Source organism: Lagopus leucura, unplaced genomic scaffold, assembly GCF_019238085.1.
Source record: "Lagopus leucura isolate 7727_CA_CO unplaced genomic scaffold, USGS_WTPT01 Super-Scaffold_100014, whole genome shotgun sequence".
NCBI classification, from domain to species: domain Eukaryota; kingdom Metazoa; phylum Chordata; class Aves; order Galliformes; family Phasianidae; genus Lagopus; species Lagopus leucura.
In genome coordinates, this window is record NW_024962268.1 from 14,944,415 (window position 1) to 14,966,456 (window position 22,042).

At 38.9% G+C, this 22,042-nt stretch overlaps 1 long non-coding RNA gene across 1 annotated transcript; it reads left to right on the plus strand.

Annotated features, from left to right (window-relative positions):
* Positions 1–3,156: 3,156 nt before the first annotated feature.
* Positions 3,157–20,953, plus strand: LOC122182292. The gene is made up of 4 exons (XR_006179757.1): positions 3,157–3,553; positions 5,393–5,576; positions 6,525–6,758; positions 20,868–20,953. It is a non-coding gene; the product is annotated as an uncharacterized LOC122182292 (long non-coding RNA).
* Positions 20,954–22,042: the final 1,089 nt, after the last annotated feature.

The following is a 22,042-nucleotide window of genomic DNA, read 5'->3' on the forward strand; positions in this document are numbered from 1 at the left end:
AAGAAGGAGTCAGAGGTGTGAGAGTTCGCTAGAATTGAGCATTTCTCAGCAGGTTTATGATGAGGATTCATATCACTTTTGTTTCTCTGACTTCCTCCCAGATCTGTGATTGTCCATAAAACAAATGACGGGAATGTATTTTAAATAATTTGTTTGCAAGCATACATCACAATATGAACAAACAAAGAAAAAATAAAAAATAACAAAAAATAAATAAATAAATAAATAAAATAAAAAAAGAGAAAACAAAATTAAATGGATATGTGACGTTTAGGCAAATTCTGATGTATTTACAAATAGTTTTTCACTACATGCTATGTGGATAATTTCTTTAGTGAAAAAAGCTGAAACATTTTCTTATGAGTTTATCTTAAGATTTATTTCTTGAATATGAATGCTCTGTACTCTTTAAATTTAATCATTTCAACATTTCAGCCATTCTGCGCTCTTGTAAATTACAGTATCTTGTTGCTCCTGCTCAGCTGTGTTATCTATCCAAAGTTAATATTACTGAGTCTTTCAAATAATGTGATATCTAAATCAACCTCATGAAATCTGAAAAGGAAATCAATCTTTTTGTTTGTTTGTTTGTTTGTTTATGCTAGCTTCTGTTATCACAAGAATTATAGAATTATGCAAAAATTTTCCTGGCAATGAAGGCGTCTTACCTTTGAAAATCTGCCCTTTATTATCTTTTCAATTTCTCATGTGTAGAAACTCTATGACATCTAACTGGCCTTTGCATTTTTTTTTTCTTTTATTAATAGAATTTAAGTCTGGATAGGAGCACTGTAGTTATTTAATCTGACGTTTTGCACAAGAGTGACTGATACACAGAGCTCTGCAAGACCAGGAGAAATTTATTTTGCTTCATACAGTGAAAGAAGATTGACAAGCTCTGCTCCTTGCACTTGAATTATACCCTATTTTTCAGAAAGCTAATCAATTTACAGACGTCAGGGGTGAAATTTATCTACAGTGATTTCAGCTCTGGTCTTTGGTGATTTTGTAGATTCTGTCTCTAGTCAACACAGAGAAACAGCCATGTCAGTAGGCTGCCACACTAAGAAAAATGGGCTCTGTACCCTCCAAGAGCTGTATGTCTGCTCCTACTGAGTATGGAGGGAACCTAAACAACAGATTTTCACACAGAAATCCCATCTCAAGTGCTAATGAACATGCCATCAAGTCTCTAGTGACAGTACACTGGTTAAATACACTTTTTTTTTTTTTTTCCTAAGTATGCCTTCCCACCATCTACACTTGCATGGAACTTTGATAGATCAAATTGTCTTCCAGGTGAATGAGAAATCTTCTCCTTATGGCACATGCTAAAAGATAGCAATCCAGTGGAGTTTCCAATCTCTTTCACAAATATAGTAAATCAATTTCTTTTTAGTCTCCATAAAGGAGGGCAGATTTTCCAGGCCATGAATTAACTATACTGTTGCTATAACATAAAGAATCAGAGTAATGCTACAAAAAATAAAATAAAATAAAATAAAATAAAATAAAATAAAATAAAATAAATAAAATAAAATAAAATAAAAAAACTTTGGAGGGAATGTTCAGTCCTCCTCTTTTTCCGAGGGCAGGACAAAACATTCGCTCAAGACAGAACATTAGCTAATCCTGACAAATATTTGCCTAACCTGTTCTTGAAAGCTTCTAAAAGTGGACTTTCCACAGTTTCTGTTGCTTAACCACTGTACTGCATCACTGTTTTTCTTATAAGGAAGTTTTCCTTAAGGTTCAATCTTCTGTGGTGTGGATGCAGTTTAAAGCCCATTATCACTGCCTTTTTAGTTTTCAAGTCTCTGGATATAGAACAGGAGAAGTTTTATGAACTGCAGCATGAACAGGAAGGGCTTCACAAAGAAGAATGAGTATTTTGTCTCTGTCCTTTTTTCTCTTTTAAGCTCTGTGTGGAACACATGTGTTACCTGACGATCTCTCTGACTATGCCCCGCTGAAATATTTCCTTAACTTTGGGACGCTGAGCATAGGTCACGCATGAGTAACAGTCCTTAATATGAAAGGGCACATTCAAAATGTGATCAGTAGACAAACTGAGTACAGAAATAAAATGGCTGTGGGAAAAACATTCTGCTCCTGGGTGACTGTCTGCCTTCTCCAGATTAGAAAAGACCATCAAACCATAGCAGCTGACAGGCTATTGTTCTTTCCAGATACATGATCTGAGCAGACAGGAAGGTGAGGAGATGAGTAGCTAAATTTGAACTTGCATGCAAATCTCTGACAGAACAAACAAGCTCTGCAGATCATTTCCTAGCAAGGAATCAGGGATACCATTCCACTTCAGGAACTTATGGCCAACAGAAATTTGCTGAGCTAATGAAGTTCCCATCTGAGTGTCATGCAAAATGCCATGAACTTCAGAAGTACAAATCGTCCAGTGAAAATTGAGGTCACACTCAGCAGGGAAAATAGAGGAGCAGACACACTATTTGGCTTATATTTCTGCAACTGTGTGTGGTGTGAATGGAAATCAATACCACTTCACAATGATTTCTGCCCGTATACCTTCCACTGTGCCCTATCTGAACAGAGCAGCCCTGCAAAGATGAACAGGAGATACATACAGTATCTCCTTAAGTCCACATTTTATCTAATGAAAAAAAATACATATTTACAAATTGGTAAGTTCTCTATTTCCTTTCAGATTTAGCCTTCAGACTACTCGTGTACTAACCTGGCACAGAGCTTTCTAGACCAATACTAGATAGCCATTTTATGTGTCGTAGAAATGCAGGAGTTAAACAGAAACAGGTGCCCAGAACCATTTTGAACCATACTTGCATGTCAACAATGGAATATTTGCAGTAATTCATAAGTAGAGCTTTGCATTCTTGATTCTTAGTTTAAATCTGAACAGGAGCCTGAAATGAGAGCACTGCCTGTAACTGTTATGTCAAGTGTCACGTTGCTTTACTATTTGGAGAGTTGAACAAACTAGAAATGCTAGAAGGAACACAGACCAAAAGTTAAAAAGGTGTGTGCTGCACACAAAATCTGATCTAAATTTTTGAAATTCAGAGAAAGATAAAATAGTTTTTCATTGTTTTTTGTTGTTGTAGTTGTTGTTTTCCTTTGACACATTTTCTTCTGTTTATCTATGATGCAGCAATACTTCTGGAACTCCTTTCAAGAAGAGACCCATTGTAAGGGTCATAGCTGAATACTTTGATATCCACCTTCTTCAGAGAATGCAGCCAGATAGATAGATGTGACCTATTATAACATCTCTATTTCTGAGACAGCTTTTGACTCGAGCCTGCATCAGAATATTTGCTGATTGAAGAGCCTCCTTGTGTGATTTATGGCCAACCAAGCATGAACAGTAATACATCAGATCAACTCAGTGCACTGAGAACAATGGTATGGTCTAAGCACAGTGTTACAAGAACATGGAGAAATAAATATTTTGTTCTGTTACTGAGAAGGAATTGTCTTCCAGTGTCAGTATGAGTGTGAATGGAGACTGATAAGAAAGCAGAGAGAGAGGTAAAATACAGCTGCAGAACAAAAACAGGTAAGTAAAATTTGCATTATATCTTTATTGCATTAAAATATGTTATAATTTCACTAAGTACTTGTAATACACAGATTTCAAATATTATAAATATTATACATACTATAAATAAAATACGTAATCATTCCAGCAGATGACAGATTTCAGATGAACTGACTCTTTATATCTCATCACTGAGCCCTCTCCAAATCTGATTCTTCTCCTGACCTGTGAATTTACTTTCTGGCTTTACCTTCTGTATTGCCATGAACCTACCCGATCATCTTGATGTCTTGCTGAGCTTGGATACCCTCTCCAGGTCTGCTCTGCTCACCTCCTTCAGCACTGTGGGGTCTGGGCACTGGATGATGTGCTTTGCCACCTATTTTTGTGCTCAGCCCTACTCTTGCCATAATTCGTGCATCTGCCAGTCTCCACTGCTCCCTAAAAAATCTTGCCAATCATAGAATCATAGAATCACAAGGTTGGAAACGACCTACCAGATCATCTAGTCCAACCGTCTCCTCATCACCATTGCCAAACCACATCTGATGCTGTTGCTTCTTCAGATGAGTTCTTTTCAGCTTGCAGCAAAGCTCAAAATATTTATATTACTTTTCAGAGGCTCTCTATCAGGACTTGGTACTAATTTATTTTCTGCAGAAATTATCATGTATACTTTATTTACTGTGATATACTTTGATGTTTGATAATACATGTAGCATTTTTGGTGCTCTGTGATGAGTTTCCCTGGAGAATGGGTCAAAATTACCAGAATCAGACCTAAAATAAGGCCTGAATTTAATTCTACTGAATCCTTCTGTTTGTTATTTAGGATTATGCTAACCACAGGTTGACAGATGAACTGGAAGGAGCTGCAGGCATCTGAGCTCAAAGGATACACATGCATACATACACAGTACAGTGCAGAGGGTGTGGAGAAAACTTCTGCCTTATTAGCTCCTTTGCTAAAGCAAATACATCCTAACTCTTGGACTAAGCTCTCTGCTAGGAGATAAAATAGCAAATCTATCCCCAGGTGGTTTCACATAGATTAATGTATCAGCTCCATAGAGCCAGCTGAGGTCTCTAGCAGTACACTGTGTTGTGCAAGCTTGATGTCCTGTATTACCAGGATGAGTAGAGTGAAGATCTCTCTTTACAGCTACATTAATGCAAGGGTTTACCAAAGATGGTAAGCAGGACTTGCTTGCTGAGATGTGTGTTCTTGGCTAACAGATCTGCTGTAGAGATTTTTATGCGGATGAGAGCTTCCAGCTATGAGGAATAGCTGCTATAGATACTCACAGAAGTGATAATTTCATTCAGTTTCTCCCTAAGAACGTAACCTGAGGCACAACTTCAGCTGTGCTCAGATTAAAAGTTAGATCTGTTAAAGGAAAAAGATCCCCAAAACATCTTGGAAGAAAGTGAAGTCAAATAGTTAAACCAGAGGCCAAACCAAACCAAAATGAGGCTTAGCAGTATCTACCAGAATGAAAGAAAGAATAAAGATCCTCTCAAGTTTTTTATTTATTTATTCATTTTTTAAAATCCAAAACAAACTCCAGGATTACAAGCAGTTTTTAATATTTCCTTTTTTAAAGAAACAAAAAAAGCTAACTGCAATACAGTTTGTGTCATTCCACTGCAGCCTATGATTCGAGTTTCACCAAGCTACAGTAATAATCCTACTGAAGAACTCAAATAAATGCATAAGTGGTCAAACTTTAGTATATAGATATCTGTGTACAATATTACGTATTATTCAGAAAGTAACTGGGGCATGAATTTCTAAATATATTTGGTTGTAAATTTTCCATGAATGAAAAAATTTATCTTTAATTTTGTTTCTTTCAGATAAATAACGATATGCCTGTACATGCAGTCATATAGTCCTCCTCTTAAAGCCAGATTCCTACTTCTGCTGTCATTCCTGTATCTGTGTTACCAAAAACTATGCTTGCATGGCTGCTTGCACTAAGCTTGACTGTACAAGCTGCTCAAATTAGAAGATGGAGATGAAACTGAAGACAGCCCACTGGTAAGTGGTTAAGCAAACTTCTGTCTGTATTTGAAATTATGATACACAAACATGACAGCACAGCTATTACTTCTGAACAAGGGGGCAGAAATTTGCCTGTGCCTTGAATATTGTCTGATTGTACAGGAAACATCCAGGTTTGAATCTGAAAGCAGTTGCTTCAGGAAATACAAATTCATCACAAAATAAATAAGGAAATGTAAGTACACACAGTCCCACACACGCAAGAAAAGCAATAAACATGGAGCACAGTTTATTTACTTGGTTGTGAATAAAGTTAGTGTGACCATGAGGGACAACTGTATCTCAAATGGGTGAGTCAGTCTTTCGGTTAGATGTCCTAAAACTGTGTAACTCAAGAAATGAACCAGACTTACAGAGTGCTTGTGCCCTGCTCAAATTTTGCATAACCATGAAGTCTTCATTGAGTTCTTAATCACATGGACTTTACTGGAGACTTCTAAACTTAAATATTTGAATCACTAACTACCCAAAACATTTGGACCAATAGCCGTTTCAGAGACTGCAGCAAACTTGAGGTCATGTTCTTAATGAAAGTAATTTCATACCTAGGTACAAAGCACAAAAAATATACATTATATATATGATATATATTCCTGCAGAATTAAGTGATGTTATTACTGCTTTTCCTTGTCTACTAGACAGTAGCAACGATGCTCGTATCTGCCATATCTGGTTTATTTATTTATTTATTTAGCTAAGGAAACCCCTTCCATGTATGAACAACTGCATTTTTGAAAGCTAACTATTACACAGTGAGCTATTAACTTTAAACACCCTTCATTCCTGAAAGCTATGTAGTAGAAACACTTTAGGTTAGGGCAACTGCGCTTACGTAAGAGAGTTTTTCTGCCAAGTAATTGCCTTAGAAGGCCTTTATGATATAGGTAAGTGTTTGTACAGAGATTTCCACTTCTCGTACAACAGATTGCTACTGGAGAAATCAATGCCCTGCATATGGCAAAAGCAGGAGAAAAGCAGTCTTGAGCTCGATAGAACAGAAGCAAAACCTCTCCGAAGAGTTCAGAGAAAAAAAAGCCCAGATGCTGAACTGTAATTCTATCTCCTGTGGAGTCCTGCCTATTGCTGCTGCTTCCAGCAAAAGCAGTGATATGCTGACACCTTGCAGAAGCTCCAGAACAACCTGGCTGTCTCTCTAGGGTAAGTCTAAACTTGTCTGTGAGCTCATTAGAAAAGCACTGGTATGTTTTTCCATCTGATTTTTCTTTTTCATTTCGCCTGAAGATTCTCAGCGGAGTTCCTCCTTCTCAGATTTTCCAATGAAGAAATATTGATAAGCTTGGCTTGAAACTGAAAGTGCCAAGTTAAACAACTGTCCTGATGGTCCTGGTCTCTCCTGGGTGTTTGAGGTTTCTATGACCTTGCAAAAACAATAGAGAAGTCAACATAAACACTGTATTTTTCTCTTTTCCCTGGTTTGCTGGTCTGGGGACAGCATGTACTAGCTAACAAGTTCTGCCCCATCCTGTTGTTATTCTAAATTGGTACTCTGGTCAGACAATTAGATCAGGCAATTAGAGGGCTGTGTTATTAGGCTCCCCTTTAGCATGTATTTAAATGTGTAGCCTGAAGACTAATGGGAGTGTCTAGCTAGATCCATACAATACATTTTGGAACTACTAAATCAATTTCATTTTTTTTTCCCCTAGCCAGGAAAAAATTAAGGGTGTCTAAGAGGAAGGAAAGAGTTTTTTGTAGTCTGTAGTCAAGTGATTTTCTCTGAATGGACTTAGGGAAATCTGAGAATTCTTGCAAAGGAAAACTTCCTTGGCCCTCAAAAAAAGAAGCACGAACAAAAACCTTTCAGAAGGTTTTTGCCTTGGTTTCCACTCCCACTGGAGTCAGTTTGAATACCTGGATTTGATATCAAAGGGAGAAAAACACACCAGTTTTTCTACAGAAATGCCATTTTTCATATACTCAGCATGGAGGCTCCAAAGTTTTGACCCTTCTCTAGAAAATGTTATGGAGTTATCTCCAAGGAAAGGGAAAATTGGCTGCTATGTGGATGTGGAAACATTCATTAATCACGGGATCAGTAGTCTAAACATTTCCTGTTTATATCCAGAATAACACTTCTTTAAATGATATTGCCAGCTCCAATTTGGCATCAATGTCTTATTTTAATAAAAACAAGCTGTTATCAACTTTAGCAGTATTAGAAATGTTTCTGGAAGATTGTGAATGGCCTTTGGTTCAGATCTTACTTCAGAAAACAGTCGTTCATCAGGAGCTGGAATCCAGTCATCTGAAATAGAAAAGTTGAAGGGAATCTGCTTGAAACAATAAGTTTGGAGATGTTCTGTATTGTCCACTTAATGAGAAAAAAAAGAGAAGAATTATTATAGAGATTTCTAATTCATTGGCTTGGCTTACAGTAAGCGTGCCTCTGATAGACGTGTTGCTAAAGAGAAATTGCACTTGTACAGCTCAAACGTCCAGAGACATCCATTCTGATTCTTGCTGTTTGTGACTCACATTCTTTCAAAATTACCAAGATCAACAGTTCTCTCTCATTCTTTATTTGTTTTCCTGTCAAACTGAATGCTGCCTCTTCCTTTTTTGTGATCAGAAGTCCAACGGCACAGACTTTTGCGTATTTGAATAACTGCAAGAACATATAGGCAGGTAGTGCAAATAGAAAAAGACAACTGTAGGAAGGAAGAAGGTAGCTTAAAGACAAACTTAACTGTTCAATATTCCGCTTACACCACTAATCTTCAGCACAACAAGGCAGGCTTATGAAACTACATGTGTATTACCAAATTGGTATACTGTGTGGAAAAAAGCTTGATTTAACTGGCATAGAATATCTGTGCCTATTCTGTTGAGCTCTTTCACCCTCCAAAACATGCTGGCTATATCCAAACATCCACATGGGACAAGTTTAAGGGAGCGTGTTTAGGAAATGCTTGGCTTCCAGGTGATAATCAGGAAAGTTCATTCTGAAATATTTTATCTGCTCTTCCTCCATGAAGGACCTATACAGGAGGGTGCTGAGGGCAGTGGCAAGCTCCATATATCCTAACAAAAACGTGGCTTATAAAGGAAAAAGAAAGGCTTATAAAGGAAAAAGAGAAGTGAAACTATTTGCTCCGACTCCTCTTTTTTCTGTCTGCTTGTGTGTCAGACCCACCAAATTAATGCAAAAAAACTACCATTCCCAAAAGTCTAACTTCTGTATCTCTTATCCACTGGAAAATGGGCGGGTGACCCAATCACCCAGGATATGGAGCTTAGTATAGTACTTATCAGAATCTAGATATATTTCTTTCTTATTTGTTTTATTGCTTCAGAACATGAAAGTAACAGGCTTTAGTGGCATTTAAACTGCTGATAACTGCTTTGCCATATCGTCTGAGCAACTCTGATTCTCAGGGTTGGGTTTGCAAGGTAGAATCTATTTAGCAGCCTTGGCATAAAAAGGTTCTTAGTGCTTCAGAGTTTTGGCATTTTTATATCAAGACAGAAAAAAAAGTCAAGAAGGCTGTAGTTTAATCGAAGCAAATTCAGTTCGGTTCAGAGAAACTGCCATTATAAAAAAGTGCTACACAATAACTTAACCTACGATTGTCTGTTAAGTGTTTATATGTTCAGGTCACAGGCCAGCAGAGGAACTGTAAAACTTTGGTTTTTCTGTTCAAGCTCTCCTGATGTTTATTACCCACAACAAAGCAGTCAGCCTTCTTCTATACAACACTGCCTTGTTCTGTGGCAGGGCAAGGAATGCAGGAATGTAGATACCAGCCAAGCTGCTGGGAAGAGAATTCTCTCAACCTGGAGGATCCCAGCCCTCTCCACTCCACATCTTTGTCCATCCATCTGCAGTGTCCACTCCTCCATGCTGCCACTGTTCTGGCTCAGCCTGGGTGGCCGCTCTGGGTTTGTGCACTGTGGGGCAGCCAGGATGTGGCTGCCGGGAGGGCAAATGCAGGGAAGGCCACAGCTTGGCTATATGTACATAATATGAAAAAAAAGTCAATGTTCACAGGCTGAGAATACCGCAGTGTCTGAACTAAGGGAAGCTCTTTGTTTGCTTTTTCTTGCAGCAGTGCCTGTGTTACTTGAACCTAACAGAAGGCTCTTTATTTTGTGCTCTGTGAGCCTGACCCATCACAAATCAATCACAGAAAGCTTATAGGAGATCTCTCTATCTCCTCCCAGGAAGGGCAGCTGAGAGTAATTTGTGATGAACAAACTCCATAGTTCCCAAAGAGACTTGTGTTTGGTGAGCTGCAAGTTCTTCCTTCCGCTTCAAATTCACTGAGAGAGATGATCTTTGAGTGTGATAGTGGTGGCAGGAGTAAAGGCATTCTATCCTCCACCAGCATGCAGTCCCTTATTGTCCCTCTGATATGCTCTGTAACTTTGGGAAACATCTCTCGGGGTAAAATGTGCTGAGCACTCTTACAGCTGCAGTACAGCAGGGCTCTGGGCTCTTGCTTTAGTTTTACTTAGGGTTTTCCACAGGGTATGAAAATACTAATTTCTGGGAGGTTTAGGGTTAAAGAACAGTGGTTTATTCCTCTGTAATGACAGGAACTACTGTGAATTCAGACTGTGACACTGGGTCCAGATGTTAAAGTTGACTGAGGCCCACCAGCTCCCATTCCAGAGTCAGTGACAGTTTACAAAGGAATGAAGCTAATCAGGAAGGATTTAAATGACAGCTTTTCCCAAAGTCTGTTTATATTCTCTGCTTTAATCATACTTTCATTGAGCCAGAAAATAATAACATTGTAATAATGTTGTGCCAGATAAGCCACTTAAAAACAGGAAGAAATAGAAATCACAAACACTGAACTGGCAAAGAAGAAGACCACTAGAGACTGCCCAAATGGTGCCACAGTGTCTGCAAACAGTGCATGGAGACGATAGGAGACAATACGTGGGGACAGAAACCCATACTGGATGGGAAAGTGTTTGTTCAGGGGATAGATGATCATGGTCTCTGAGGTTTGTATTTGGTGTGCTTCATGTATGGACATGTTTTCAACAAGTATTTAAGCACCTAAAGATCTAAGTTTGTATATGTGGGATTTCAGACAGGAGCCAGGTATCTAGGTGCTTTTGAGGCCTTCTTAATTACTGCTCTTCTGCTTTAACACTGATGGAGTCTGGTTTTTCTAGCCTGATTTTCTCAAAAGTGCTTGGCTTTCAAACAAAAAAACCTGAGGTCTGCAAGCACTGAATGGTCTCCATATCTATTCACGCTGTGAAGTACGGAGATTCTGTCCTCAGTGCTTCCACACCCCTTTACTTAAATTTCTTTGGTCCGTCATAGCCTTTGATCTCCATGAAATTGCTCCAACAAGTAACAGTTTGTTACCAGCTTTTTAACTTTTCTTTCCATCCTGCAAGGGTGTTGTGATGCATAATTTGAGTTTGTAAAGTGCTCTGGCTGGAAAGCGCTCTGATGAGCAATGTGTTGAGTGCTACAGGGGGTTGGTTTTATTCCAGTAAGAGAAAAGCAACAGGAAGGGATTTTATTTAATTCTCAGTTTTTCTAAATGCATGTAGGATGCAGCTAAAAAAGCCCAGAAATCTCCAGATGTAAGACAACCTGGGAATATGCGTGGTTGCTCTTTATGAAACTGTGTTGAAACTTTTCTCATACCATTAACCATTGCATGTCCAACAGTGCTGGATAATGCAGATTCAAGAGGTGCCTCTAGTTATAAAGGGTGGTGAAAGCCCCACAGCTTCACCCTTTCGGAGGTATGTGGGTGTGATGAGTGTGACATGATGGTCACAAGGGATCGGAGAGGATGCCCAGTTCATTGTGGTCATTCTGTAGTGGAGGAGATGTAAATGTTTATGCAAGGGCAGCACCGTCCACAGCAGACAGCCTCTGACTCCTCACATAGTTGTTAGCTAACTTCTTTAACTTTAGAATTTTATCTTAGTTAAAGGGAGAACACTGGAAGTTTGGAGTTTGTACATTCTTGCATCATTTTACTGGGCTTAGGAGGAGAGGTATTTAAGCTGCCTATGCAGCATGAAGATCCAAGGACTGGATGTTTGCTATGCTGACTCAAACGTTTTGTGCCACTCTGGTTTAGTGCTTAACCAGTCCCAGCTATTACGTGCAAAGAGGAAGCAGCTGCCAGCTTTTGAATCTTTCTAGCTGACAGAATGAAGGAGGATTTGTGCAATACTCACTGCCTTTTTCTCAACTGTAGAGACCTTACAGATTTAGGATTACATATCATGGTCACTTCATAAAGGAAAATCTTTGGTGGAATGATCAGAAGGGAATGGGCTTACACATGGGGCCGTACAGACACATATGGCAACTTGGAATTTTATTAAATAAATTTGGAATGTGTATACATATATAGGTAACATATACATGTGCACACATATAGAAGTAAAAATACGACAACGTATCCGCAAGAAAAAGCAAGGAAGAATTGATAGCTATCCACAGTACATATGCCCATGGATAAGCTGGTCTCTTCACATTTCCTTGCAGACAGTGGTGACAAACTGGCACTGAGCAGAGCACAGTTCACTGTTGTCTGAAACAGATCACGTTTTTAAAACCTTTTTCTCTCCATTACCTGGAGGGGAGCAAAAGGTAATATCTTGGGATATAGAGTGTCATGTTACAGAGATGAAACGAATTCTGCCTTTCCTGTCTGAGCTCTCCAGTGAATTCTGCATATTCTTTACTACATTACATGTTGCTTACAAGGCTTTTGTGTGCATGGAGTCTTTGCATACTGAAAATCAATCTGTAAAACTGATATGAATCCAACTGAGGATTATAGCAGATTTTTCAATGAGACAACACTGGTATGTATTACAATGTGTAGCACTTTCTCAAATGCAGTCTTTCCTCTAAGAGATCTTCAGTTTTTGCAGTCTTCTGCTTAGAATTTATTCTATTTATCTGGATTAGAAACTGACTCCTCAGACATTTGTGTTAGCACAACTAAGAGAGCTCTTCCCCGTACCATGGGTCAGCAGACAGAAATCTCTTAAGTTAATTTTTCTTCTAAAATTTGTGTCCAAAGACAAAATCTGAAGGACTAGCCCAGCACATGGTTGTGGCAAGTTTACTTCATCAACAAAATAAGCAGAGTAGAATTCCAGGTATATACAGAGGAGACAGGTCATTCCTCAGGAGAAGTAAAATTAACTCTACAGTGTTCATCCTTCAGTAGCACTGGCTCTGATAATCAATATGTCAGATGCTTAGGAGAGTTCAAGTTTAAATTATGCTGAGAAAACATCAGATGACAACATACTGGTAGTAAATCTTTTCTTATTTGCAGTAGAGAAGGAGATATAGCTGAAACACAGGCATTAACCGCACTCACTCTGTCTAACACCAGCTACTGAGAAGCACAAGTCAGAAGTCTAGTTGTCATAACTCTCTGGAGAGTTAGTGGAGAGAGAAAAAGACGTACCCTCAAAGATCAATTCAGATTCAGATTTAAATTGTCTCCATAGATGCATTTGTCCACTAGCTGTAGCAGGATCCCTGATAACTAAGAGTAACTAAGAACCTAATGTAGGTGCTGTGCTTAAATAGATGAATGTAGAGGTTATTTCTATTGGCCCCTTGATAGACACTGTAAGGGATTCAAAAGGTCCACAACAGGACTAGATCTGTACTTGGTATCCAGGAGAAGAGCCTGCTTTTGCTTAGTTACTCTAGCACATTTACTGGTCAGCTAATTTCAGGATCCCTTCTTGAGAATGCTGACAGAAGGTAAATGGCATAGATTTCCAGTCTGTATTATCTAAAGGGAACAGTGCCTGCTAACAGTTCATTAACTCCACTTACATTAGGTACTTACACAGCGGATGTTTACTTGCTGTCTTGGCTGTAGATATAATGGTAATTCGTTGCTAGGAGGCAGGAATGGATTAACTCTAAACAGAAAGGCAAAGGAAGAATTTGCTTTTGAAAGCAAAAATGTGTGTTTTCTTAAAAATTGGAGAGTGGAGTGCAAGTACTCTATCCTCAGAAAAAAGCCCATTGGACCCAGGTAACCAGCCCAAACTTGTAGCAAGGTCTAGGGAAAACTGAATGTGTAACAATAAGAATGCATTAAACCTGCTGAGTCCTGATTTACTGCCTCCAGTTTTGATGCTGCACTGCAGAGAAGAAAAGACAATGCTTCTATGTTTAAAGTTGCAGAAAACAAACAGAGATTCTGTCACATTTACAAAGCTGACTCCTGAAAATTATGTATGATGTTAGTACATCTAATGCATTTGACCTAAGATCATATATTTCTCATTTGATAAATCTGATAACCAGTGCCAGTCAAAAAAGTATGATATCCCATTTGGAAACAAACCGTCTGTTTTCTCTGTTCATTCTGGAAATTGTGGGAGGAAGTCCTAGAATAAGGAAGTTGATGAAGTTTATGCAAAATAATCATTTTAAAGAAAGAATATTCCCAGAAGTAATCTTGTGAGACTTTTTAAATTTAGTTTGGTTGGTTTGAATCATAGAATCATGTATTCTTTTGATCTGGAAGGGACTCTTAAAGGTCATCTAGTCCCCTGAAATGAACAGGGGCCCTACCAACCTTACTGTAAAAAACTTCTTTTTTATACCCAAACTAAATCTCCTCACTTTCAGTTTGAAAATATTTCCCATTGTCCTATTATCACAGGTTCTGCAGAAAAGTCTTCTTTCTTATAGCACCCCTCTCGATACAGAAAAGCTGCCACCAGATCACGCCAGAGCCTCCTCCACACTGAACAGCCTCAGCTTTCTCAGCCTGACCTCATAGGGGAAGCATTCCATGCCTTGGCTTTCTGGGCACATTTTTGGCTCATGTGGCTTCCCATCCACCACTACCACCAAGTTCTTTTCATCAGGGTAAATACTGGTAGAAGGGGCTGTGCCATGACCCAAGTGCAAGGCTTTGCACTTAGATTTATTGAATACGAGGTTCACCTGGGCCTTCTGTTCAGCCTGTTTCTCTAGATGGCATTCCATTCCTCAAGCATGTTGACCACACCACACAGCTGAGCATCATCTGCAAGCTTGCTGAGGGTACACTCAATCCCACTGTCAATGCCACTAATGAAGATGATAAAGAGCACTGGTCCCAGCACTGACCCCCATGGGAAACCACTTGTCATTGATGTTCATCCAGACATTGAGCCATTGACCACCACTCTCTGTGTATGATCTCATAACCAGTTGCTCATCCACTGAACAGTCCACCCACCAAATTTGTATCTTTCCAGATTGGAGAGAAGGATGTTATAGGGGACTATGTCAAAGACCATACTGAAGTCCAGGTAGATGATATCAGTGTCTCTTCCCTTGTCCACTGACACAGTCACTTTGTCCACTGATGCAGTTAAGTGGTTTGATTTTGGTTTTGGTTGGTTATTTGGCTATTTTTAAAGGAGTTCTATATTGCAAGAGAGTGGGCAGCTCCACCAGGGAACAGTGTGCTCTTTGCTGTTGCAAAAATAAGTTGCAGTATGTGGCAATATCCACATTTTTTCCCCAAGTATGAGATACGGAGGTAGAAGAGAAGCAAGGCTTGGCGTGATCTCGTCAGTGCTTACAAATACTTGAAGGGAGTTGGAAAGAAGAGCCAAGCTCCTATCAGTGGTGCCCAGCAAGAGAACAAGAGTCAGCAGCACAACCTGGAACAGAAGAGGCTTCCTCTGAACATCAGGAGATGTATTTTTATTGCATGGGTGACTCAGCACAGGAACTGGTTGCCCACAGAGGCAGTGGGATCTGGTGACCTCCATATTTCCTTTCAAACTCAGCTGTTCTTTGATATGCGAGCCTGGAGAGCTGCTATGGATTGGTGGTGTCAAAGCTCAAGACAAAGAGGATGTCAGCGGAGAAGAGACCATTTCCAGCTTGTTCTTGTGTAAAGCTGAGAAATTAACACACAGGCTAGCACTAATGTTTGCAGAACTGGGGGCTGTGGAGACCACATTCCTCGTGGGCAAGGGGAGTGGCTAAGAAAAATTGCTTCATTGTTACTGATATTTGTTTGCATAACCAGGAGCCAGGTTGCTTTGGCTTCCTTCTATCTATGAGCCAGCAGCCTGGTTTTGGTTCAGCTGATCTTTTGTTTACTTGTTACTTCAAATACGGTAGACACATGAGGTTAAAAAAGCAATGGAGAAAATTCCAGTAGCAAGGGATGAATAAGAGTTTGGATATGTAGAGTAGCCTCTCCAGGCTGAATAGTCTCAGGTGTCAGCCTTTTCTCAGAAGGGAAGTACTCCAGGCTCTTGACCATCTTTGTGGCCTCCACTGGACCTTTAAATGGATGGAGGAGGAGTTGTATATGGTTAAAATAATCCTGCAGGTGTTTTACCCACGTAGTCCTGATAAAACTCTTCTTTGACTTTCAGCTGCACTCAGCTGTTAGTTTTTGTGCTCCTTGCTCATATCTGCAACCCTTGAAACAAGAAGATCTTTCAGCATGACATGGGTCCTACATCTGACATATTCAAAGACCTTTCCAGTCAGCAGTATGGAAAGTCTCTCTGAAAAGAGGGCTGAAGAGGAAAATGTTACATGGGACAGAGTCCTCTGTTTTTAAATCTAATTTTGTGTGTGTATATATATATATATATGTATATACATATTATATTCATATACATATATACATATATATATACATATAAAACATGGAAAATCTAGTCTCTGTGTACACACAGAGGACAGAAAAGTTACTAAGATTTATGTAAGCTAAACGCTTCCTGTTGGTACTTTAAAGAATACAGTGGCAGCCTTAAAATAACATACTGGCTCAAGAAGTTCTTTAAATAGCACAGGGAATGTGCCGAGCTCTGAGTCCACCAGCAACAACACGGGAAGAGGAAAGCCAGAGTTCAGAGGAGACTTTCTGTAGCAGGACGATGGTGGGATGATTTATTCCTCCAAATGTTACCATGTGTTTGACCTTGATACAAAGAGACTCTCTGCAATAAAGAGGACAGTCCCAGGATGTGTTATACTTCCCTGATTATGGAACCCTACTGTGACACAGACAGAAACCACACACTCACCATTGGTGGCAAAGTGCATGTATGGCGTTAAAAGTATACTGCCAGAGAAATACGCAGGCAGTAGAAAGCAGAACAGTGAGCTGCAGAAAGGGGCAATGCAGGAAAACTGTCATGCTGTCTTGCCTGAATTCAGTGCTCCAGTGGCAAAAAATAATGGATTGGTAAAAAGGCAATTCTGGTTACTCTGTAAAAGGAATTTTTCTTATGAACTCAGAGCATTGAGCTTCAGGATCTTTCACACGCTGGGCAGAAGTATTCTTGCTATCAGAGATTATAGTTCAATTTTACAGCTACAACAGTATTTCAAATTATTGGAAAAAAACCCTATTCCTGACACTGATACCTCACTGCTGTTAACAATACGGCAGAGCTCAGCCCCCCACTCCTTTGCTTGTTGATTTTTATGGGTGTTGCCTCATAGAATTAGTTGATAATCTCATTATAACTAATCCCATTTGCTTCTTCTACGAAGCAATCTTGTAGTGACTGACTGAGCTCCTTTTGTTCTTATTTCTCCTCTCCCTTAGTTATTTCAGAGATGTTCTCTGGGAAACATGAACTCTCTGTGCAAACACTTATCCTGTTTAGCAGCTATAGTTCCAACCTCATCAAATTAATCTCCTTGCCCAACCAACAAGTATTTTCTTTTTGAGCCAAGCAGCAAAGAAATACTATCTGTAGTTCCTTAACATTCCATTCAACAAACTGTTCTGTGCTGAAGCAATTAAAGTTTCTCAAATTCTATTTCATGATTACATTATGCCTTTAAAAAGTGCTCCCCTTTACAAGATTTCTTTACAGGCATTAAAATACAGATGGCCCATAAAACTTCAGTTATATGCTAATATTTTTGGCAGTTGGATAATAAAGTGCTTAGTAAGGTAGTATCACTTAATCCAAGATATTCCTATAACATGACTAATCATAATTATACATTTGGTAACCAGCAGCTCTTAATGAAGTTACTAAAAGCATATAAAGGTTATTGAGGTGAGGACAAGCATTAGAAGCATGCACACACCAAGCATAACTGTAAATTGAAGTTTAGGAAGGTGAGAACCATCTACCTGTTTATTTTGCTGAATGCTAATTATATTCATAGTTTAATATAATTATATAATTATATTCAACTATAGTATGTCTGACTGTAAGAACATTTGCAAAATGTGCTTCGCATTTTTTGTTTTCGTTATTCAGTGCTTGCAGTAAGTGCTGAACAAATGCAAGTCTTTATTCTTGCTGATACGACTTAGTGAACAAACCCATTGCCCAAGGTTTTGTTTTGGTTTTTATTTTATATTTTTAATCAGATAATCCTTTTCTGGAATGATGACTTTCAGAAGTAGTGAAGATACTTCTGTACACCCTATTCAGCACAACAGATCTGGGAGGTAAAGAAGGCTCATGAGTTTACTTCTGATTTCTTTTCCACAGCTATAAAAGCTATTATTTAGTTATATGGTTATTATTCTTTTTTTTTTTTTTTTTTTTTTTTTTTTTTTTTTTGTCTCAAAATTTCTGCACTAAATGAGGCAAGGATTATAGGAGATAGTAATGTCTTATTTTAATTCATCCTGGAAAGAACAGATAAGCTGCCAGGTATGTACCAAAAGTAGTTCCACTCAAAAATCTTGCCTTCAAACTCTGGACCAAGAAGTATGTAACAAGGCTATTTACAACCTCAATGCTAAGTATGGCTCAGCTATATTGTACATGGGGAAACAATTTCATCATAGTTACACAACCCACAGTTCCATTACTATACAGCATCTCAGGATTGCCTGCCCAGAACTGCTCTGAAAGGCAAGGGAGCGTTGCTCATTCCGTATGATTATTTTGCATTCAGGAACACCTTAGTCAGGATCCACTGAACAGACTATGCCTGCCAGGAAAATTTCCACTTTAAATAAGAAAGATCATCTGATTATGGCAATGCAGAATTACTCTGATTGTTAATGAGAGGGAGGGGAAAAGGTGTGAGCACAGACAGCAACCAAATTTGTGAGGACAATTAAGCACCTACATATTAGGCCCACGTATCAGTACCATGTTACCAACAAGAACTTCTATGACAGAGTCATTTGCCACATAGCTGTCCAACTGTTCAAAGTATCTCTGTCTCTGACTTTAAAATGTTGGCTTCTGAAGATTTTATCGGTAGGTATTAGGCTTCTGCACTGAGATTCAATTCATAAGTCAGATAGAAAGTGAATGGAAATGGAAGATTTGGGTTTGAATCTTACTCCAGTTAATTAAACAGGAAAGAATTTTTTAACACAGCTTTACCACATTCCAGATGAACATCCTGGTCACTATCCTCTGAAGCGTTCATACTGATATTTTCCAGACCCTTCAAGCTTTTCTGCTTCCCACAGAACACAGAAATTCTGCTTGGGGAAGGGACGGGAATCTCTGTGCTCCAAAATGATACCTTAAGCACCAAGGCAGAAGCCTTGTCTTTCTTGCCTGAAGACAATTTCAGTAATTAATATGGAAAGGGTTAATTTCTGCAGGAGAAGCAGAAAAAAAATTACCTTATTTGACAACAGAGCACTCGTAGGAAAGATTTGGTCTCAGATTTGAACCAGAGGAGATCTCAAGTCACAGTCTTACTGCTTTATTTAACATGCTATGAAGCATTAACAGTTTTCATGAGAACAGCTGATGTGGAACAAATGGATCCAGAGGAAGTGGTGCTGAGCAGAAACAGGAGGTACACGCACAGAGATACTCCTCGAGTGACAGGAAACCCATGTCCCACTGAGAGGTACCAGTATGGGAGATAGGGCCTGTGATACAACTCGGTAAATACATATCGTGCTGTTGTTTCCTCTCTACACACTGCTCTACACACTGCTAGCTTGGTTTCCTGGCTCCTAGGATGCTAGTTATTAGGTCTGTCATTGGCAAGAGATGATGTGTGAGGTACTTGGGTGTTTAGCTAGAGGCTGCTATTTCTGTTAGGCAAAGACAGATTCACACAGTACTAATGCTGAGTGTTGTTATATTCATGCTTGGTGATGTTCCCAAAGATTTACAGTCATGGAAACTTAATAGTGTGCCCAGACATTGTAATTTCCATTCTAGTGTCTTGCTCTCTACAAGATGCTTTTCTAGCAGTCTGTGGAAATGATTCTTAAACTAGGAGAGACAGATTTACAAGCAAGTATCCTGTGGTGGTGACAGTGTACAATAATGTACAATGAGAATCCATTAGAATTGAACCTGTTATAATGCCATAGAAAGTGCTCCAAAAACTTACCAGTACTGGTTTATCTTCTTTAAGATGAGAGCTTCTGTAGTGCAGAATGTCAGCAGAGCATATTTCCTGGGTACTTTATAATGTTGGCATGGAAGGTAAAGATTTTCCAGATAGCTCTTCTGCTTTCTTTCTTTCAAACGCTGGTCTTTTTATCTCATCTCGGTTTACTTTTACCTTGTCTTGCAAAGTCTTGCAAAGCTCTGCACAGACATACAGTGCAGTGTTTCCAGTTGGGAACACTGGAACATCCTGTCCAAGTCAACCCTGGTAGACAAACACTTTGAAATGCACTTCACGTGCAGCTTTGAAGTAGAACTTGGTTCAGCGCTCTGTAGGAGGACCTTCTGAAGTCTTCTGTACTGTTAGTTTTGAAACGACTCAACAAAGCATTTCAGAATACAGTTACATTTTAATTGTATTGTCAAGTTCATCTTTATTCAACAAGGAAACTGCATATACATTCAACTTAAACTTACTTACACAATTTCCTGAAATGGCCCTTTAAAGAAGTCCTGCTTCTTCTTCACAGTGCTCTATTTTCTACCTTTTAGCTGCAATCTTACTTTCCTCAATAGCAGGAAACTATGATCCTGACACCATGCCCTAAGATTACAAACAGTAGAATTGGAGATAAAAACATTCTGAGGATAAATTCTACGTCATCTTTTTCTCTTAAGGATTAAATTACACCTACAGTAGCAATCCCACTCTGCAGATAGGTGCAGTCAGACACAGATATACAGACAGATACACTGAGAAGGGGTATTCAAGCTCTTTTCACTTAATAGGACACATAGGGTTTGGGTTCTTTTGCTTTACGGGAATTCTTACAGACTTCAAGACGCGACAATGATGAGAGCATGCTGTCTCCTGCCTAAACAATTGCAAATGGTTTTATTAAGAAAGAGAAATCTTGGAATAGCATTTGCTTTAATAAACAATTTCTCTTTCTTATCCTAACGTAATAGGTGCTGACAGAAAAGAGCACAGAAGTCTTATCTGCCATGAGGCATCTCAAAGTATCTGACAGCTGCATTCAAAGCTGTGTTTGGGCTGGAATTTTCAAAGGAGTGCAAAGATGCAGGTACTCAAATTCCATGTGAATTGGAGCCTTAGTTCTTGAGGTGCTCTGAAGCTAAGCCTTACTCAGCTGCAAGAAATGCACTTTGCTGCAGAGAGATAAGACGTTGTTAATCCAAACTGCAGTGAAGCAAATACAAGATGACATGCGCATCATAGCCATGCTAATTAAGTTTATGAAATCCATGCTGGTTTACTCAGGGAAGACAATGAAAAAATGGTTTAATGGAAATAAAATTTTATGGCCATGGAAAGAGAGGCCCATCAGTCCCAGGCATTCTCTAAGGGCTATAATAAAGGAAGGGAAGTTACCCAAGTATACTTCTGCTTCTTAGGAAGAAGTATCTCTGGCTCTTTTAGCAGCAAGAATGCTGGAAGAAAGTCAAGAAGGAAGAAATTATGTCTCACTGTATCTCCACTGGAATTTTGTCAAGCCGCTGAAATTACATTATTGGCTTTTATTGGTTTTGAAGCTAACATTAAGCACACTGTCCATATCTCCATCTGATGAGACAGCTAATGTATTAGGAGTGAATAAATGTGCTCCAAGGAGAAAAAAAAAACAAAAAACTGCGCAACACCATAAAATCGTAGAATCATGAAAGATGAATTCTGGGCTGATTGTGATACCGTCTCCAAGAAGCTTGCCAAGTGTGACACCAAAATAGCAGCGGATGGCTGGGATACCAAAGTAGAATAGGAAGATGGAGAAGACAGTGGAAGAGATCTAATGTTTATGATATAAAAATTAACAATGACATGGTGAGTTGATTTCGTAACAGTTAAAGCACAGAAAATCTCTTAAAAATGTTCTCAGGCATAGATGTCTATCTACAAAGGTAGCCCCTATGAATCAGATTACGTATTTTGTCTCAAAACAAAGACTGGAAATGTAAGAATTAATCATAGAGAGGTAGTACAAAAGTAACAAGGAAATTCAGTAGAGTCATTAAAGATCACAAGATATTAGAGATATATTAAAGAAATAGGCTGGAGAGATAATTCAGGATAATTCCAAATATAAGAAACAAGGGACTGCTTGCAAACACGTGGGAAAGTAGAT